A 22310-nucleotide genomic window follows, 5' to 3' on the forward strand; every position below is an offset into this window, starting at 1 on the left:
TGCTTTTGGCCTTTTCTTGATGTTTTAAGAAAATAATTGTGGGTACTGAGGAAACAGCCTCACCTAACCTGAATAACATAATTTGTAGGAAAACATACAGATTTAAAAATTTTAGTGAAGATTTATTCACACAGATAGACAAATGTTTAACTTCAGCAGAAAGGAGTGAGTTGGTTTACAAATAAAATTTTGCTGTGAAAATAGCAAGATACTGGTACATTCTACAAATGTTTGGTGGCTTGCAGTTTTTGAATTTAGTAGTTCTTTGAATCTAACAAGTAAAGATGCCTGCATAGGAATGCTATATTAAATACCAAAAATATTACTTAGAACAGAAAATGGTGTGATTCCTTTTCTGTTCCTGTAATTCTGCATTAGTATTCTTTATTTCTGTGACTATTTCAGTAAGAGATGTGTAATTGCTTCCTGGCAAGCATTCTTAAACTAAGAAAACTCCAGCGTGCTGGGAATACCAGTCTTGAATTTGATTATTGTTCATTCACCTGCATTCACCTGTTTCCACATCTTATCTTACAGTCCTCAGTCAGAAGGAATCAGGATGTTTTATAACCTCTGATCTGTAAAACAATGACAAATTCTACAATAGCTTTTGGGTTTGGTTTTGTTTTCTTTTTTAACACTAACCCATTAATTCATTAGCAGAATGACAGTTCTGCTCTGATTCAATACTTGTGTTTCAGAAAAGGAAGGAGGCTTGATCTGCACATTTACTTGGCCACGTAGCTACATGGAGTTCTGGCTGATCTTCCACCACCATCTGCTCAAGTGCTTTTGTGTGTCTGTGTCTGCAGGAAATTTCTTTTCCCCTCCATATTACCATAATTACCCTCCTATTCCAAGAAAGTTGCCATTTATGTACTGGTCCACCTCTTCCACTATTATGCACTGATACCACATGATCTTAGACATTTACATTATAGACATGATAATTTAAAATGTGGTTGTCAGAACGCCATTTATAGTTGAAAGACAAAAATAGGGCATTTCTTCATATCTCATCCTCATCCTTATGTAAAACCTAAAAATAAATCACATGAATTACTATTTAGAAGTTCCTATTTTTCTCTGGTGAATGACTAAAAAGGGAGGCAAGGATGACTAATTCAAATACAGCCCTCTGTGTCGTAGATGTTCAAATCAAATAGTTAAGATACATATTTTATTTACTAATGAACTTGTACTGCTTTTGCTCATTCATATATGAAGAATTTTCAGACAATTCTTAATGACATATACTACTTTATTTTTTCCCTTCTTCTTTCTCTGTGTTCATACAGGAGAGAAATGTTGAGCCAATTCTTTCCCATATACCATTTCTTTAAAAAAAAAAAAAAAAAAAAAGAAAGAAAAAGAAAAAAAGAAAAGCTTTCATTATTTAAATAGTAGTTATTTGCTTCAGTTACTGAGATTATATCAAGAGAGCTTGGAAGGCATTTTACATTATCAGCACAGCTTTGAACACATACCTCACTTGCTGATGCAGTAGGACAAAAAATACCACAAGAAATTTTGTTTAACATTTAATCCCCCATTTAATTTAGTATGGTGGAAAGGCAATGATCAGATAAGAGGCAAAAGCAGGAGGCACCAGTAGATTTACAGACTACTTCTGAAGACAATGCTCATCTAGATTGGCCTTCCTTAAGCCTCTGATGGTAACACTAGATGAGATGAATGTTTTCTAGCGGTGTGGGGCAATTGTAGTTTATTAACACCAATTTGTTACCACACTAGTTTTGACCAAAACATAGTCCCACAAGAAAGAAAGAAATCTGTAATTTAGGAAATTTAATTAGCTGTAATTTTTAGCCTTCTTTCCCAGAGACTTCTCCAAAGACTTTCGTTTAAAGACTATTAATATTATGATTTTAAAATCTCATTAACTGAGATGTTTCCATATGACATCCAGGCTTTGAGAAGTAAAATGGGCTCGGAACATCCAGTTTGCTATAAATTTCTCCTCAGAATACAATATATAGGCAGCGTGCAATGTACTCAGCTGTTCAGAGTGTGTCAGCTGGTAAAACATCCTGCCACTTCATACACAGAAGATACAGGATAGAAATTATATCATGTTAAACTACAATGCAATAGGGCACTCATGGAAATAGATGAGTCTTTGCAAAAAAATAATAAAAGGTGTTGTATATGATTCCAAGGATTACCTGTTGACCCAGATTCCTTCACCTAGACTGTGTTTTATGCAAATTCAAGAGGATTCTGGAAATGTGCATCTATAAAAACATTCTCTGAAATATCCTCTGTTATCAGAAGCAAACATCATCTCACTTGCAGCTTGCTGCTTCTCAGGCTTCCAGATTGCTTGATTACTGTTGAGAAGTTAAGGATGATATTTCTAGACTATCTAATTATGGTTTCTTATGAAAATCTACTGCTCACAGAATCAGCTCTACAGAGCTTACATGAATAATATTTTAATAACCAGTAAGTGAATTGTTCAACTTCAGGCACAAAATTATGAGATACAGCAGCACAGGCTTCAACCCAATTCCTAATATAACATTGTTTCATTCATTAATCACATAGCTTCAAGAGGTCAAGATTTATTGAATGATGCAGAGAAAACTTACTGAGAAAATTTATAATAGTCTAAAAGTAACTGCTGTGAGGAACATGATGGACATCTCACACAACTTAAATGGTGTGTGAAAATACATAATAAGGGTATTACAACCATTTAATGACCTCCTAGGTCTATTGAAGGCCAGAAATTCACCTTATTTGAAATGATCTTAAAATCATCAATGCTGTGATGACTAAAAACATAGTATAAGGCTTTTCTTTAGGACAGAATTTAAGAAAATTAGCACATAAACCTTGAGAATAGGGATAACTTCTCTGTGGTTGCAATAAAATAAAAGTAATGGCCAGAAAGATTAAGCTCCCAAAATGAAGGCTGTTTAATGTAGTTGGTTTTAAGCCACAGTATATCACTGCCCTCTATCCAGGTGACACGTGTATTCTACACATATTGACAATGTATGATAATGTAATATATTTTGCATGCTTTGACTTGGATGGATTTACAATGGAAGGCAAAATTGAAGGAATGACACACCAAAACTTTAGACAGAAGTGCAGAGGAGGGAAAGTAACATGGAAGAAAAAATCATAGTGAACTAAAAAAAAAAAAAAAAAAAAAAAAAGGAAAGAAAGAAGGGAAAATGGCAAAGATGATGGAGTACAGAGGAGCAGAAAGCAAACATACATGCACAAATGAGAAAAAAATAAGAAAACTAGCAATCATCAGAGAAACAAGAAGAGAGAGGGGAAAAAACATGAGTAAAAAATGAAGCAAATTGAGGAATAAAAAATTGCTGGGATCACAGTCCCACCAACCTGTGAGTTTTGAATGAGTACCAGCCAGCTTCTGGGACAAGGCCAAAGAGTTGCTTGGCTAAATGACAAGCAGTTGGCATCCTGGTATTTCACATGTGATGAACATCCAATATGTGACACTTGATCTTATGCCAGGGATATGCTATGGTTTGAAATTTCTAGCAGCCAATCAGGATACCCACTGACTACTTTCTTTTATCACATTAATTGCATGTCCTGCACCAAAGAATACTTACTCCAGATGCACATGAATTTAGATGGAATAAAACTCACACTGTTTAAAACAGCTGTTCAAAATCAGTCCATAAAAAAAAAATTCTCTTTTGGGCAGAAGCTTTTTTCTTAGATCAAAGTGCATCACTCATTCCATATTTTTTATTCTTTAACAAAAAAAAAGTCAGATCAATCAGGAACTGCTTTTATTAATTACACATTTATTTGGTAGCCTTCAGACAGATATGGCTATCAGATGACACTAGAAGTACACTTGTATTTGGCAATTTCTTAATATTAAAGAGCTAATTCATTCTATGATTCTAACACTGAGAGTAATCCTAATCAATATTAAAGGTACAGTTTTAGCTTAATCATCATTCCTTTACTAGAGAGTACATTTCTTTTTGGTGAGTAATATGTATGCCTCTGCAATATGTGATTAAAATCTATGAAGTTGCTATATACATTTTAATACTAATATTTATCCTGGGAAGGTTTAAAATTATATTTTAAAATCTCTCTTTTCTAAAGATTAAAAAGAGGTATGCAAAAGTAAGATCAGACCTATTTAAATTTTCTTATCCTACACATCCTTTTCTATACTTATACCAATTTGACTGCTTTAAATCTCCTGCTTGTTTATTTTGCTAAAGGAATGAGTCTGCTAAAAATTGTTGTAGATAGTTTATGCCAGAAAGATGGCATATTATTCCCTAGTTATAGGCTTGGTATAGGGGATATAGTTTGTCAAGAAATTCTTCTTATTTTTTAATATAAGTAAGGTTCTAAAAGAACTCACTCCTTCTGTGTTGCAGAAATATTGCAGAGACATCTGTGAGCATTTATCAGGAGACTTATTAATATGAGAAAAGCTTCTACATTGATATTCACTGGAGTCTTCTCATAATACTATTTTTGTTGCAGAGTATATCTCTAATTAGGACACTACCTATAGAAATATTAAAGGTGTTGAATATTAGGAGCAATCCAACTGGGATAACACCTAGCCAGCCTTGCACTGGCCCATTCACCAGTCCACAGAATGGACTTTCTTTCCGATGTCTGCTTAGGGTTAAGAACTAAATTGTAAAATTAATGAACTATTCAAGTGAGAAAAGACTTTGGAGGATGCAAATCAGTATTTCAAACCCTTTAAACAAGGTCACATAATAACAGGTCAGATTTTTCTGCGGTGGAATCTACCGGTTTTTGTTAATTCTAACATGAGCCAATCTCTATTTTTTTTCCTCTCATGGCTCCAGGAATATTTCACTGGCATGTAGGATTTTCATTCAGGTCTCTGAACTCAGCATGAGGCATAATTGTGAATATGTTTATACAGGCAATTTGTATCTCTCACAGAAAGGTTTGTCTTCACCTCCACAAGCATTCTGAAAAACAGATGTCATCACTGGAAATGTATCTCTAGGATTCTTTACTTTTGGATGCGTGTAAATATCTTGTTGTGTGCTTTTAGACCATTGGATAAAATTCATAAAACAATAAATGTATTAATCTAAAATATAGAGTGAATTTTATTTTCCTAATGAAATAGTCCCAGTCCTCAATGTATAATTAGATAATCTGAGTAGTTTTTAATTTATTGTACCAATTTTTAACATCCAAATAAGATTAAAATGAAAACTAAATATATAAGCCATTTTTTTTTTTAAATTCAATGGTGCTTTTTACACTTTAGTAAGAACAAGTACATTGTAACTGCAGGTTTTTAAGTACAAAATAAGACTGTGTAGGGAAGGTGATGACTACATTCAAATGAACATTGGTAAAAGATTCTGTGAGCTCATTATTCTACAGAAAATGAAGCAAATGTATTTCATACCGCAGGCCCTGCTTTAAAAAGCACAGTGCTTTTATTCCCTCAGTGACTTTGATAAACATCCTACACCATGGTGATTACAAGCATGTGACCACAACAAAAGTCTCATGACTCCCAGGGGCAGCTCAGCATGAGTAAGCAATTCCTAGCACAGTCCAAAGCCACATTCCAGTAAGAGATTACAGTTTTTGTACAGCCTTATGATTCCTGACACTCCCCATCCCCCAACAAAAACATTGTTTTTATTTCTGATATCAGGAGACTTAATCACGATCCCACCAAACACTTTAACATTTCTTAGGAATAAGAAATAAGGCCATTTTCTATTTTGGTCCTGGGTGATGACAAACATGTGCTAATGGGCCCCAGATAAACTAATCCAGAGCTTCATTGAATCCAGAATGTCATAATGCATTGGAAGCAAGACAAAGTGTTTCCAAGAAAGACATGCTTTTACCCATCACAAACTAAGTGCTTTACAGGGAAACTCATAGAAAGTCAGGATTTTGCTTTCAGTCAATACACAAGATTTCCCAATTCATGGTTCAAGCCTGAAAAGAATTAAAATAAATTCAGAGGCTCTTAACAATAGGTGGATTTTAGAGGACTCCCATGAGATCACCTGCATCCTGTCCAACCCTTACTTTTTAAATTGAAGAAAAAAAAAAAAAAAACAAACACGCAGTTTTAGTATGTGCTGACATCCCAGTTCAGGTCAGCTGTTGGTCTGCTTTGATAACTCTACTGCACAAACTTGAGCTTACTGAACAAAGAGCAGAAGCTATTTCTCAATTCAGAAGCTTTTTAAGTGTGAAATAAGGCTGCTGAGCCAGAGTGCCACAGTGCTACTGCTGTGCTTCTTCCTGTGGTCTGTGCTGGTTCATCTACACTGAGCTATTTCATTGCATGTGAGTAAATATAACTAGTCTGGACAGCTGCATTCTGTAAATGTAGCAAGAGAATGTGAAAACTGCCTGAACCATGGTTAAAGTACCATACGTTTTTTTGACATGAAGCATAATTTACATAATATTTAATGTCACCTCTCATTAACACCATCTTATGCTGCTCATGCAGGATCTGAATATGCATAATGCCCATCAATTAACAACCATTTGTTTTCAATTTAATTTCCAGCACATTTTTGCCACCCTACATCCACTTATCCTTCTGAGTAAATTTGTAGATTAATTTCCACAAATATATCCTTGTCTAACTCTTCCTGGAGACACTTGCAAATTTTAAAATATGGTCTAACTACAACACTTTTGTTTGTTTTCCTTCAAGCTTTACATTCTACAGCTTGCAGTGTCAGCTGAGCTTTGAAAGGTGTAGCAATGTCTCAAAATCATTTCAAAGCTTCTTCTGGAGTCCAAATGGGAAGCTGACCTGAGCCTTAACTCATGTTATACAAACTACCAGCAAATTTTGTTTTACAGGGGTTTCCATGAGAACGTGGCCAAAAACTGACCAAAAATCATAGAATTATAGAATTGTCAAGGTTAGAAGAGACTTCTAAAAGCATCCAGTTCAACCGTCTACCCAGTACTACCACTGTAACCCCTAAACCATCACCCAGCACCACATCCAGGTGCCTCTTAAACACTTCCAGGGATGGTGGCTCCCTGGAAGCAACCTCCCTAAGCAACCTATTCCAATGCATGACCACCCTAACAGTGAAAACATTTTTTCTGTTATCCATTCTGAATCTCCCCTGTCTCAGCTTAAAGCCTGGTCCTCTGGTCCTCTCACTGCAAGGCCAGTGGAAGAGACTGGTCCCCACCTCACCACAGCCTCCTTTCAGATAGTTGTAGAAAGTGATGAGCTCCTCCCTTGAGCCTCCTCAAGACTAAACAAACTCAGCTCCCTTAGCTGCTCCTCTTAAGACGTGTTTCTAGAACTTTCATGAGCGTCCTTACCCTTCACTGAGCACACTCCAGGTCTCAATGTCCTTTGTAAAGTGAAGAGAGATCACATCTAGTACATTATCTGTTGCTCCACAGGGCTCTCTGTCCCTGCAAGCAGTCAGTGCTCTCTGGATTAAACCAAATTAGTGTCATTTCAAGATATTTAAAAAATGGTTTATTACTCTTCTTTTTTGGCTGTACATGTTGAAATAAATACCATCATATGCTTGCAATATTTCTCAAGAATGTAGATAATATATTGGGATTTTTTTTTCTTGCTATCTTGGTAACACTTTATGCCTATTTGCTTTAAGGTTTGGCAGAGTTTTTTGAATTATTGTTTTGGGTTTTTTTTTTTACTTAAGAGACATATTTTTCTTGCATAAATCTTTTACAATAACATTCCAAATGGAACTAGGGATCACTCTATCAGTGTCTGTATGTATGCTGACAAAGATATTATAAATTCTCCTATTTTGTATATTGCACAGAGTAACTTAGCACAAATATATGGAATGCCTGACACAATGCCTGACACAATGTGTGTGTCAGGAATGCCTGACAAAAATGTGATACCAGGCTATGCTTTGAGTCCTATATGTTATTAAATAATGGTAGTAGGTTAAATGCTTGGTGGGGATAAAGAAGTGAAGGTGCAGCTAGAGGTAGGTATACAGGCAAGTATAGCTAGTTACAATCATGACAGATGTCTTTGGGAAGCTACTGAAGAGCTCTAAATGTGGAGCCAGACACATCTATTTAATCCAATAACAGATTTTAGGGGTGGCTGATAGAACGCATTGGATAGCTGCCAAGGAGGGCCTGATGGTTACCTTGGACTCTTCCAGGCTCAGAAGCAGCTAAGTTTCATTTTTAAATGGGTTGCATTTGACTTCTTATTACAGGCCTAGGAGGAAGGCAGGACACAGAAGGAGGCTGATGAGTATTATCTGATTTCTAGTCCCAATATTTATGACTCTGTGTCTTTGTTAGGCACAAGACTTTTTTATAAAACACTTAGTAATCACACAGGGTGTGATCATTGACTAAATTTACATTAAGTTTCTCTAATTAGACAGTGTTTGGGAAACATTTCAAATATTAAGAGAACTACATTAATGAAAAAACTATTAATCATTTGATCCTGTGGGCTCAGTGAATGACCATAATACACATCCCTGGTTATCTGCATTTAAGCACCCAGGTAGTCACATTTACTTTAATAAAACTTAATGATATTCTTTTAGTCAGGCATTTACATTGACCTGCTAGCTTTGAAATATTTTACTTACCTCTGCTAATCACTTTATGTCCTCTCACCCATTAGTCTTGTTCCACTTGCCCTATGAGATCAAAAGTAGAAGAGGCTCTTGAGTAGTTTAAACGAGCTTGGGATTTGACAAGAGAAAACTAGACATTAAAAGAAGCTGCTGGTATCTAAAGGGAACCAACACCAACCCTTGGCTCTACAGGACAAAACAATTGTTGAGCATGACAGCCTCACTGTGTTTTAAGTACTCTCACTATATTCCTTAAGCAAAATTGCTATTCAAAGCAATGGAAATTTCCTTAAAAAGAAAATATTCTCAAGAACATCTTTTTGAACCCTTGAGGCTGAGAGTTAGCAGCTGATGCATTTTTAGGAACACTTTAATCTTTATTCTAGAAATAGTAGTTTTTGCAGGTGCATTTTTATTTAGCCTTGTGTGAGAGTGGATGATCTAAAAATTAATCTCAGATGAAAAACTTCTTTTCCTAAAACATATTGACAAGATTGTGATAGTATAATGTTAGTATTGCGATGCAGGTGAGTATTTTCCTATCACTAGAGAAACCAAGGTTTGATTTTAATTTTATCAAAACATGATGACATAGCATTGCTGTCTGAAGGAGTATTCATGATTAGCAATAAGAGAACAGCATGGCAAAAATTTCTCACTTTCTGTGCTTTTTTACTCCAGTATCTAATCTTTGAAGACCTTTTCATCATTATCCTGAATTAGATTATGTAGATCTAGAATAAAAACTGTAAAGGCAAAAAGCAGAATAGTTGTATGTTTCTTTTTCTGCTTAAAATACTTTTACTTTCACTCTGATTATGAACAGTATGACAACTGTTATTTGGAAAAGGAGTGATACTGAAAGAAAAGCAGATAATTATCTATAGGAAAAAGTGATAGGAGTTAATACAGTAGGGAAATAGAGAAAAGTCTCCCGTAGCTTCACATTCACATGTGCAACCAGCAGCGAGGCTGAACCTGAGTCTCCAATAGTCACACATGTGAATGCAGACACACCAAGTTTATATAAATATATATGTACGCACAGCTAGTCACACAGACCATAGCATGGACAGAGAATGCACTCACACAGATGTCAATAAAGCATCAATATCCTTTCCCTGCTCCTATCTCTGACTAATGAGAATGAAGATCAGTTAGTGAAACACATACTCTGTGTGGGTCCCTCCAGCAGCAGACCCTGCAGCAGTTGCCCCTGGATCACAGGTCTCCCCATCACTGGCACCTGGACATATGAGCCTGCAAGGCCACAACCCTAGTCCAGCTGATGATACTCAGAGCACCTTTGGTAAAGCACAGAGGCTGTGCTTTGATCTATCTGATCTATCTCTCCAGTAACTTGCCTGAGTGGGCATTCAGTCTGGGTTTCACTCTAGTTTAATGCACAAATGCATATAAACAGGCCTCTCCATAGATGATTCCTGCTTCTGGTCTTAGCCAGACTTCTGATCTCATGGTCTCTACAGGAGCTGGCCTGGACCTCCAGGTCCCTCCAGGTTCTCAGACCTGCTCTCCAAGATCTGACCCAGCTCTTCAGCTTCTCCAAAATGTGACTCCTGAATCTCTTACCTTGCTCTCTTGCTAGACCAGCTAGCACGTGCTGACATGCACGCCCACACTACACACACATATCCCAGTTTCTCTAGGTGATGGCACCATAGATGCATGGGTCCCTAGACTTACTGCCCTACCCAGTGGTTGGTACCTAGACCTCCATGCAAAGACATGAGCACAGAATGGAGCCTCCCCAGAACAGTTAAAGAAGATTTTAAAGATCAGGCAGGGGGCATGACCATGCAAACACCGTGACCAGTCCCTCTGCTAATATTCAACTGACTTCTTTTACCCTGACCCTGTTTTCCATGCTTGCTCCTCTTCAAACCGCCTTGATTCCTTCCTTTGTTAACTATTGGCTCTTTCCCCCAAATATGCCAAGCCTTGCCCAAAATGCTCTTCTACAGTATCCCATGATGAGGCCCATGACCCTATAGCAGTAGCCCCTATCTCCATCTCCAGTCTAAAAGACTTTCCTCGGGGAAAGCCTCTCTTTCAGCCTTCCTCCAGGGAAAGCCTCTCCCTTTGACTTGAATTGAGAAGTGTCACAGCCCCCTGGGCCATGGGGCAGAACATCCTTTCAGGGTAGCCCTGGGAGGAGCCAGGTCAGAGGCTTCTGATAAGCCTCAACTGTAGTTGTCCCTCTGGGCTCCTCTGTTCATGTTCACTCAAACAACCTAACAGAAAGATTTCTCGTTGGGTAAGAGATGATTCTCTACAGTCCTGGAAAAAAGAGGAACAAAGTTTGATTAGTTTTCACAACTTTATTTATTAATTAGTTTGTCTAGTTCCTAGGTCAAACAGACCTATTTCAACTTCTTTCGTACTTATATTTTAGGCCCTGGAGAGGCAAGGAAGGGGTAGGTGAGACATTTCATAGTTTGGGTAGCCAAGACACAACTTTATTTATACAGTCTCCGCACTACCATAAGGTTCTTATGTAGTGTTTACCAGATCAATAATCTTCCTTGCCTTTATCTTGTTTTCTCCTTCTTTCACTGAAAAGTGGAAATATTAAACTTATATAACAACATGCATTGAGGACAACAGTCACAAATTAAAACCATGACACCAATGTTAAGATAATATGTTCATTGCTACTTGTGTCACTGCTTAGCGGTGACGTAACTGCTGTACGTATGCCCAGTGAAGGAAAAGTCTCCACCCTAGGGAATTTATCACTTTAGATAGGAGACTGAGTCAGGTAGGAAAACAGAGGCACAGTCTTGCTCAGAAAGTCAGCGGCAGTAATGAGACAATATGCTTTAAAAAGAGCCTCAGGAAGGTTAAGTGATCTCCTTGAAAATATTGAAATGCCTTATAAAAGGAGAAAGAGGAAGTCAGATGATCTTAATATCTTCAGAGAATACTTTTAGATAAGAGCATTTCTTAAAAATTATTGAAGGTGTGTATTTGTTTTACATTATTACTTTTAGTGGTACTAGTTGTATTTGCTTAACTATTTAAAGTCTGATGCATTACTATTTCACTAAAGTACTGGCAAACCTTTAAAAGAATACTGTAAGTTTTATTGATAGACATTTGCATGTTATTTTTAATGAAATGTTTGCTCTTATTAATTTCTGTATATTTAATTCTTGTACATAAACGTAATAGCTGAGCGTTTACTAATCCATACAAGACAAACAATATATATAATTTTGTATAATTTATAATTCATTTATAGATGGAAAGATTTATTGAAATTTAAACTCTTGTTTTATTGGCTTGCAGTGATAGATTTTCCCATCACATTCATTCTAATACTCCTATTATGTGTCTGTCATTTTTGCCTTGTGTTCTTTTCAACCCAAAAAACACAAGTCTTATAATTCCTTTATTTTTCTACCCTTCTCTTTCTGAGCTTCCTTTGGCCCCTAATCACTCTTCAATTTCTTGTGCATCAGTCTTCTTGTTCTTCCTAATGCTCATCAAAATGCACCTTCCAAAAAGCATTTGAGAAATTATTGTTATTTAATTCCTTAAACCTTACACTCATATTTACACATGATTATCATCTGCATTACTAGATTTAAATGCCCTGCCTTTTAAAATATTTTAAAATCCACATCTCCCTTCAAAAGACTAGCAATGGGCTGTATTTTATTTTGCTTTATTTAGCCTTATAATTAGTAATTTGGATATAACCAACATAGTCAATGAAAACCATGATTAGGAAGCTTTGCCATTGATTTAATTCATGCGCCCTGCCAAAAAAAACAAAAACAAAAACCACCACCAAAACCTATTCTGACCCCTGACTACATTAAGAAGATTATTTGGAGTTGCAGCTGGTACAGATCAGATTGAAATCAGTGTTAGGCCTCGTACATCAGCTAGTTTGGTTGCAACTTTGTTGTACCTGAGGGCAAAACTTCAGATCTAATTTCACTGCTATGCAATGTAGAAGCACCTTCTTTCAACCATCCCTATAAAATTAAACATTACAGTTTCATAATATAATACTATTTATAGATGTAATTTAAATTTATGTGCTGTCATGCAAACCAGAACTTCTATCATTAGAGAGAAGGTTCTTTAGCATCTGTAATAGTTTCTTAGATGGAGGAAAATATGCATTTGGCTAATTGTTTGCATCAAGTTGGAGGACCATCCCAAGCCTTTCAGTTACCGTGCATGGTTAGGTTTGCCCAACAACCAAACTCCCACTCACGCAGCTGCTCATCCAGCCCTGTCCTCAGAGGGGCAGGGAGAGGATGTGGGATGTCAAAGATCCTGGGTCAGGACAAAGACACAGACAGAACCTACCAATTACCATGACAAGCAAAACAGACTCGACCTAGGGAAAGTTAGCAGAACTTACTGAAATGGATTTGGGGAGTAAGAAAAAAAGACAATGTTAAAACAACGCCTTTCTTCCCATTCACTCTTTTCCTCCTGTCTCCTCTACGCCCCCGAGCAGCATAGAGGGTGGGAATGGACACTTGGTCACCCTGGAAAACATCCTCCCCCTGCTCCTACCCTCTCTTTCCCCCTGCCTGGGCCCTTCCACTGGCTGCGGTTCTCCAAGTTAATCCTGCTCTAGTGTGGGCTTTCCTTGGGCCGCAATTCCTGCAGAAAATCCCCTCTGCTTTGCTATGGTCCCTGCAGGGGCGTAAGGGGCATCTCTGCTTTGGCATTCGGGACACCCCATGCCTCTCCTTCTTGTCTGACTTTGTTGTCTGCAGGGCCATTTCTTACGGGTTTTTCCTTCTTCCTCTGCCTTTGACCTTTGCAGAATTTCCTTGCCCTTCTTTAAATGCATTTTCACAGCCAGCAGTGCCCTGCAGTGGGTGAGCTGGGGCTGGCTGGGATGGGACACATCCAGCCCAGGGCAGCGTAGGCCCCTCCTCAGGGAGCCCCCACACGTTGTGCTGTGCTGGCTTGCAAATTAATCATTCCCTTTTCCCTATCACCAAAGTTTAAATTTGTATAGTCAGAAATTTCATTGGCACATTTGGCTGTGTTTTCCTTATTCCAAGTTTTCAGAATTATTCATTAACTTCTGAAGAACTTCTCACTATGCAGTTATTTTTAGTCCTCAGGGAAGTAGCTTGCTTTTTTTTAACAATGATGACATTCAACCTTCATGGAGAGAGTGGTACCTGACCCAGGTTATCTTTCAGATAATTATAGAAAGGAGATAAACTGCCTCAACGAATCTTAGCAGAAATGTAGGCATTATGTAAGCTATTGACATAAAGAAAACCATTTACTTCAGTAAGTGTTTGGGAAACTACCCAGCTCTACACTGCAGGAGCTAAATATAACCAACAATTAAATTTGCCTAATTTATATAGAGTATTCCAACAGGTATAATGCATGAGACCTCAGGCTACCTCCCAGTGCTATCTTTCTCTTTTCAACATCTGTCACTATACTTATTGTAACAAAATTTCCCTTCATTTATGTCTTTTTTAAACGATTCTGAAATTACTGGAGTGGACTAATAAAGTTTAGGGTCGCATAGTCAAAATAATTTAGAAAATAGTGTTTTAAGTCCCAACATCAAAAAATTCTGTGTCAGCAAGCACAAAATTTGCTCAAAATTCCAAAAGCTTCAGTATAGTCTTGGGACCTTCTTTTAAAATGAAGTCTTTCTACAAAGTTTCATGATTGCCTTATATCTGTGGGTGCTTTCTTTCTTAATTTTTCAAAATAAGTTTATCTTTGAACATACATCTTGAAAAATTTTGCCATGTCACATTATTGAAAAACAAAATTAATAGATTATTCAGTACATGAGAATACATCTACTGGTGATATTTTATCATTGACTTGACAAGAGGTATTCTGTAACAGATTTTGGATCCCAGTAGGTAAATAGGATTTTCTAGAGAAATGGAAGCAAAAAATGAGGCAAGTATATGGGAACAGTCCAAAAGTGGAAGGAAGTTTAAAAAAATCATAAATCCAAAATTGAAAAGGTCTATTTGGCACATCTGCCCAAGAGCTTTCATTTGTTTGAGTTTAGAAGAATTTGAAATATAAAGAAAGAAATCAATCCTATTAGGGAAAAATATTACCACAACATTAACTTACCTCTAGTGTTTCTGACCAGTGCTGAAGTTTGAAAATAGTGAAGCTTTTCATCACAGAGCTTAAATGGTGCATTTAGTTTTCTATCAAGCTATGCCTTCATGTACTAGTTTCAATTCATTTATTATTTGGTGCAGTTTACCATATCCAACAAATAGATTTGCTTTGTCTACACCTTCACACTGTTGCTGTTCATTCTGAAAGGAAACCAGGGGCTCTAACAGCTTGAGACATACTCTTATTTAGGCTACCATAGTAACAAGTATGTGTATTAAGTATAGGTCACATGGCTTAGTTTCCTAAAGCTAATTAATTTCACTAATTATGGCCTCTTACCAGCTGCAGAATGTGTTGGTGACTTAGTGAAATCAGCTGTAGAAAACTGTTTTCCTTACTGTGGTGCTACAACCTCACCATGTGGAAATATTAATGTCATTATGAGAACTGCATTCAGTATATATTAAAAACAAATACAACTGTGTGATTAGAGACTGGGCTGTGGGACCTTGAAAATTTTTAATGTAGATGTTTAAATCTTCTTTATTGCTTTCTCTATCATCTGTCGGTTATAAAGATATGAGTAGTTAAGCTTAAAATATTGTCATTGAAAGGTTGTTTAATTCACCAACTGTATAAAGGATTTATGAAACACCTATCACTAAGGGCAATACAGATGTATACATAAATATATATTTAGTATAGTAGTCTCTAGAAAACAAGTAAAAACAAAACAGCTTCTGCTTGTTATTTTTTCTATATTGCAAAATACTTAACTGAAAATCAGAAAATGTATTTTATGCCACTAAGAAGATCGACTGTATTATATATTGTAAGGCCCTAAGTCTCTCTCGCTTCTTTGCCTGCACAATAGAGTTAATTTTAGCCCTCACCACATAAGCAGTTTGATCTGTGATTTAATAGAAAACCAGGTGTCTACCTAGGCTTTGGGGAGCAATTAACAATTCATTTTGTATAAAACCCTGGTGTCTCACTGGTCAAACTAATTGAAGTAAATAAGACATTTTCAATCAGCTAAAAGAAGGCATTAAAACAACCTTGCAAAATTGTCGTGACAAATTACCAGCCAAAGCACAAAACCTTCTCAGACAGCCTTTACCATGGTGATTGATGAAAATGAAAAATTAATGATATCTTACTGGCCTGTCAAGAGAAAAAATTGCTTGCCTGATTGAATAGAATTTTGTGAGACAACATTAAATTATGGAAAATTAATAAAATACACAAATGTACTTTATTTCTTTAGCATAATTATTAAAAGTGCTGATTCTTCTACAGTGGGGAAAAAGCATCAAATTCTACTCTCAACCCCCAGGACACAGACTGTCTCTGTCTGGGTTTGAGACTAGCATTACAAAGTCAGTTGTATATTCAGGAAATTGTACAGTTAGGATGGGCACAGAAGAGAAAATTTGTTAGCAGGCATTGCCCCCAGAATGGGAGGTGCACAGGACAGACTGGCACTTCGGTCCAGGCTCTGAAGAGGAACGGTCCCCTACATTGTGCCTGTGCCCATCGGTCTGACCATGAACCATCACAGACTTTCTCCGAGGTGGGTCCAGGCAGAAGAACAGTGCTTGATAACACATTCAGAATAATCAGATGAGGAGTTTCATTAAATATTTCACTTGTGTCTCTATCCAGGGTAGGTTTTTTCCTCCTTTTTTTCTTTCTTGGAAATGGACAAGTAGTCATCATGCATCTTATCCCTGAGTCACCTCCTCCTATAACAAAAGAAGAGTCTGCATAGTTCCGCCTAACTGCATGAAACAGCATGAGACTTATAGAGAGGAAAAAAACCCAGATTGTTCAACTAGTCATAACACCAAGATATTGACCATAAAAAGCATATTGAGATTTTAATCTTTTAATCTCACTTTTAAACGTGAATTTAATAATCAAATGTCTTTTGTGGGTAAAAAGATACATGAGTCCTCTAGCATAATATTCCAATAAAAGAAATTGTCCAGGAATATTTGTTTAAGGAACAGTTTTTTCTCCCTGTTATGATTGCCTACGATGTATGCTTGTACCTGTTAAAAATATTGCTTTCTTACTGTCAATGAGATGTATTTTAGGCTGAGATAAAGGAGGATTTTATGTTTAACAGCTATATAACGTGACTTGTCAACTCCCAACTTATACAAAAAGGACGTTGATTTTATTGAAGCAAATAGCCTAGAGAGGCTAGCAGACTGAAATGCTGCCTAACTGCAATAACCCTTATGAAAAGAAGGGTCAATTAGTGAGGCTGATGATTAAGAAAGGGCTCTAGTCGCTAGGTCAGATGCTGTGTAGACTGAAGCTAATGGTACTAATTTTGCTACATCTTGTGAAGAATATTAGTCAAAACAGGTTTCAAAGAGAAAATAAAAAAAGAGCTGGAGATTTTCATGAATAGAATGAATACTGTCTTAAAATTTTTCCTTTCAGGAAAATAGACTTCAAACAAAAGCAAAAAAAGGCCCCGAGAAAAAATAATTACCCTCAAGGAGATAATCAGCTGTATATATTCAATAGTTTCTATAATGCATATTGTAAAATCACTCATCGTGCAACATTCTAAGTTTGTGCACCTCTCCCAGTATGAAAGGATCTGAGAATGAGATGTGGGGTACAACAATGAAGCAAAGGACTTACAAAGGAAGTGGTTCAAGTGGTAAAATTGAAGTGCTGTGGGATTCTTTTCTTTGGTTCAGATAATATTTTCTGTAATGAAGGGATGCACAACATGTTCCACAAGAGGTGACGCTAAAAATCAAATAAATGGTGTCCCAGTGTGTCCAGGTGGTCAAAAAGGCCAAGAGCACCCTGGCTTCTATCAAAGATAATGTGACCAGTAGAAACAAGCCAGTGATCATCCCCCTGTTCTCAGCACTGATGAGGCTGCACCTCAAATCCTGTGTTGTTTGGGCCCCTCACTACAAGAAAGACATTGAGTGCAGAGAAGGACAAAAAAGCTGATGAAGGATCTGGAGCACATGTGTGATGAGGAGTGGCTGAGGGACTTGAGGTTATTTAACCTGGAGAAGAGGAGGTTCAGGGGAGACAGAATCACTTTCGGCAACCACCTGAAAGTTTATGGACAGCTGGGGGTTGGTCTTTTCTCCCAAGGATGAGAGGAAATGGCCTTGAGTTGCAGCAGGGGAGATTTAAATTGGATATTAGAAAAATTTCCTCATAGAAAGGGTTATCAAGCATTGCAACAGGCTGCCCAGAGAAGTGGTGGAATCACCATCTGTGGGGGTATTCGGAAGGTGTATGGCTGTGGCACTTGTGCATATGGTTTAATGACGAACACAGCAGTACTAGGCTAACAGTTGGACTCAGTGATCTTTGAGTCCTTAGTGATTTTATAATTCTATGTCCTTCAAAGAAGAGTCATAGGCATGAGTGTTCTACTTTTTTATCAAAACTGACGCACTAATGGCAGATCATCATGTTTCAGAACTCAATCCACTATGCACAGAAATAAAGAAAAATTACTGAGCAGCTAAATTACCACATTTACAATGCTGTGAGTTAAGAATGGTCAAATCAAAAGAATGATGGCTGCAGATTTTCTTTTTTCAGTTTGATAGCTATTGGACATTTGTAGAATAGGAAAATATATCTAGTAATAAATGTAATGGTTTTTTATCTTCATGCCTGTCACCTGATACTATGTTGATGGGAGGGACCCATGATATTTTTAAGACACAAACATTACACTCATTCAAGAAATAAGAGTTTCAAGACATATGTGAATAAATTATTTTCAAATTTTATTTAAAATATGAAGCTCATCAACCATCCTTTTATAAATCAGCCTTTTATAAATGCCATCATGCCTTTCTCCATGGGGGTCGCTCAGATTATCTCTCAGCCCCAGAGCGACGACAGGAGTGGGGAACAGCGTTCCCGTGGCAGAGCCTTAGGACACGCTGAACCTGTGGAGCTGAGGCCAGCTCCTGTCACCTTTGGCACTGACTGGGACCAAGGCAAAGGACGAGGAGAGACTCTTTCTGGGACAAGTCCACACAGTTTATTGGTGAAGGAAATCCAAAGGAGAAGAACCCTGAGCACCAGTGTGCATGGGATTATGAACTGAGGGGTTGGTAGGGATGGACACAAACAGACAACCAATGGGGTACAACCATGGGAGGAGTAAAGGGAGGAGAATACAACTGGGGAACCAGTGGGGTTACAGAGTGGGAGGGATTGTATTGCTGAGTCCAGTGGGGCTTTGAAGGAGGGTTGACAGAGAACATTCTAGGCAAAGGGGTAGGGAGTACAATGATTAATAGGGAGGAACTGGGAGTAGTGGGCAGAGTTTAGGGGATAGGCAGGGAAGGTACTGGAAAAGGAGGTGTGGTATAAATGTATAAGGGCATAGAGGGGAGGATACAAATTTAAGGGCAAACCATTAATACAATGAACACAGGGGTAACCAGATTGAACCAGTTTAGCAGAATACAAGAGATAAATACCATAACACAGTCAAGTTTTGGTTCTCATTGTATAGTAATCCTCACTAGCAAACTCTTATGAACTTCTACACCACTCCAAAGTTACAATGCATTAGCTGTGAGGAAAATTCAAAGATTCTATCTTGTTGCTACTTAATGGTATAGATTTACTTTTTGGATGCTAGTTACAGACATGTAGGCAGAATGAAAGTGTGATGAAGAGTAGGTAAAAACATCTAGACCAACTCAAACTTTTAAGTAGATTTTGAATCTTATAAACTTCAAATTATATTTCTGAGTTTTTCAAAATTTTCTCTAGAGCATGCAGCTACAGGAAGTGGGGTTTTTTATTAAACTTTGTTAGGAACTAAGCCTGGATTGAAGTAAAACTTGCTTTTTTCCAAAATTCCATATAGCTTATCATCATAAGTCTGTTGGTGTTTTATATATATATATTTTTTACATAAATATAATATGAAAGAAAATAGTATATATATTAGTCTAGATATCATATCACTGATAAATCTCTACATTAATTTCTTGATCAGAACCATTAGTTCTTAATAATAGTTTATCCATTGCCTATTTGAGGACATTTTCTTAGCTCCAGTGAACTTTGAAATAGATTAATGGGGAACAGATACTAACACAGAAATTCAGATAGCAAGAAATTAGTCTTTTAGTTCTGCATGTTCTCACATCTAAGAGTTTGAATTCCTCACCAGAGCCCAGAACGTGCATTTCTCTAAAAAAATACAAAATCTTATGCTTCTTTATACATATAGTAGACTACTTCTTTAGCTCCATTAACCAGATTTCAACCTGTTTGGGGGAAAGTGAAAGGATAGTGTTGATCAGCTAGCTACCTCTCAGAATAGATAACCTTATGAGTCTGTGTTCTGCTTTGATATGGACAGATCTGTGTGACTTGTGGTGTTGACTTATAGAGTTGGACTGAATCTTTCATTGGTAGTTCCCTTCCCTGAGATATGCCAGATCATACTTTCAGGAAAAAGTCAGTTTTTCCTGACTATTAGTAGTATTTTCCTGACTACAATCAGCTGTTTTATCAGTAACTGTGTGAGTTTGGTAGAAAATTTATCGAGTAAATTTGAGAGAAGCTTTTCTTTAGCGAAGACATCCAGATTTAACAGGCAGAGAGTGTTTAAAGCCATAAGGAATAACACTTCCATTTGATCTGACCTATGGCTTACCAGCAGCCTGTGAACTTGACCCAAATGGCTGACCTCACATTGAAGTAGGGAAGCAATCCTGCATGAATTCAAGAATTATTAGGTCAAGAAAATGCAAGAGGGGGTACAGTGTGTGCTAGTTTAATGGTGAGGATGCTCAGCTGATCAGAAAACCATGAATTTTGACCCCAAGCTTATATTTGAGTTTTATGCGGAGTCACTAAAGATAAAGAAAATACAGCACTCTTCCTGAAAATGGGCAATGAAATTAAATTACTTCAGACAATGACAGAATGGATCAGATCTTCTGTAGCTGGAATGAGTATGCAAATCATTAGGAAACGAAAAAAATTTAAGTCCACGTCCTTTCTCTCTGTCTTTAGAATAAGATTGTGCTGTAAATCCTCTCTTTTGCTGAGTTTTAAAATAATTTTATTGACACTGAATTTTCTAAGGATTCCATTAATAGTCCTGCATTGGTGCAAACCTTTCAGCTATACCTATTCAGGTTATGTTTGCTCTTTTAAATATTGGCATAAGATTTACACATTCCTGTTCCTTTAGTACTTCTCCAACACTTCTAAATGTGTTAAAAACTATCAGCAGACTAAAAGGTCCCCTTGTTCAGGCCATTCTAGATTCATAGTCCTATTCATGAAAATTAGTCATCACTAGAAGGTGTTTAAAAGTCATCATTTATAGCTTAGTGCATGTAGTCTGTTAGGAAATACATTACTATGCTTGCTTTTTCTCAAATTGAAGATACAGCTGTTGTACACTGCTTTTTTAAGTTCATTTTAGCAATTTTGTGATGAGGAGGTCCATAATACTGTTAAAATCAACTTGATGTTGCTTTAGCTGCTATAACTTTTATTATTTAAAAATCAGTTTATCGTTAACATCTCTGATACCTCCCCATTTTCATTCCACATTTCAATTTCTCATTTATCTCCTCAGATATTTCTTTTTCTTTCTGTCAGCAGTAAATTGTTTTCTCATATCTAATTGATTTGTTCTCCCTGCTTCTGCTTCAAATGAGTTTGCATCAAAGTTTGTTCTGTTTTATGATTATGAGGTCTTGACATTTTTAGCCATTTTCTCAAATAAGTCCCGTTGTTGATATAAAACATTCTCTATTGATTGGACTTTCCTTTTTTAGTTATTATTATTTCTATCAAGATTTAATCTGAAAATATTTAGGTCACATAAAGCTACACTATGGCAAGAATAATGACTTTTGTGTTAGGATACTAAAATTTTCTTTTCACAAATTGGCTTAATTTTTTGCTACATGTTGCCCTAGCTACAGTCTCTTGTGATTAAATAGCCTGCTTTTACAGAAAAAAGGGTTTAGAAATTTTTTCACTATTTCCCTACTTAATTTGATGCCTTGTAAGCCTTTTTACAGGAGACTCATTCCCAAATTCAAGCAGGCACTGAATCTCAATTTCCCCAGGAGCTGGTTAGCATAAAAAAATCCCCAACATTAGACATTCCCCTCCAGCAACAGGTGCATCGCATCCAGGTTTGCATTGAGACGAAAAAGAAGAAGAGAGTGTAAAAGCCAAATATCTTGGCATCAGTTTGGCTCAGGCAATATAATGCTTTTTTTCTATATGAAAAAAAAAAAAAGGGAATTTGGAAGTTTTGAAATCTTAAAGCACAAGGTTCTCAGAAGAGTTAGAACGGGCATTGGCACTGGAAGAAAAAGGAAAAAATCCAATCCTTACCTCTTTCTCCTTTTGCTTGTTAATGTTCATTACAAAGCTTCATCCCCAAATAACTCAGGTGCCCTTTAACATCTAGAGCACCTCTATCACTCATTGTTATTCATGCTACTTTACTGCCTGTCATTGCTATGAAGTCTTCAGACACATGGCAATGCAAAATCTTCTTACCCTGTGAACTTACAT

The 22310-nt window shown here is 36.9% G+C and overlaps 1 long non-coding RNA gene across 1 annotated transcript; it reads right to left on the reverse strand.

Annotated features, from left to right (window-relative positions):
• Positions 1–5311: 5311 nt before the first annotated feature.
• On the reverse strand, positions 5312–14929 carry LOC120752033 (uncharacterized). The gene is made up of 3 exons (XR_005700581.2): positions 14742–14929; positions 8637–8687; positions 5312–8251 (listed from the first exon to the last, which is right to left on the reverse strand). It is a non-coding gene; the product is annotated as an uncharacterized LOC120752033 (long non-coding RNA).
• Between the last annotated feature and the right edge of the window lie 7381 nt (positions 14930–22310).

The sequence above is a fragment of the Hirundo rustica genome, chromosome 4, assembly GCF_015227805.2.
Source record: "Hirundo rustica isolate bHirRus1 chromosome 4, bHirRus1.pri.v3, whole genome shotgun sequence".
Lineage (NCBI taxonomy): Eukaryota > Metazoa > Chordata > Aves > Passeriformes > Hirundinidae > Hirundo > Hirundo rustica.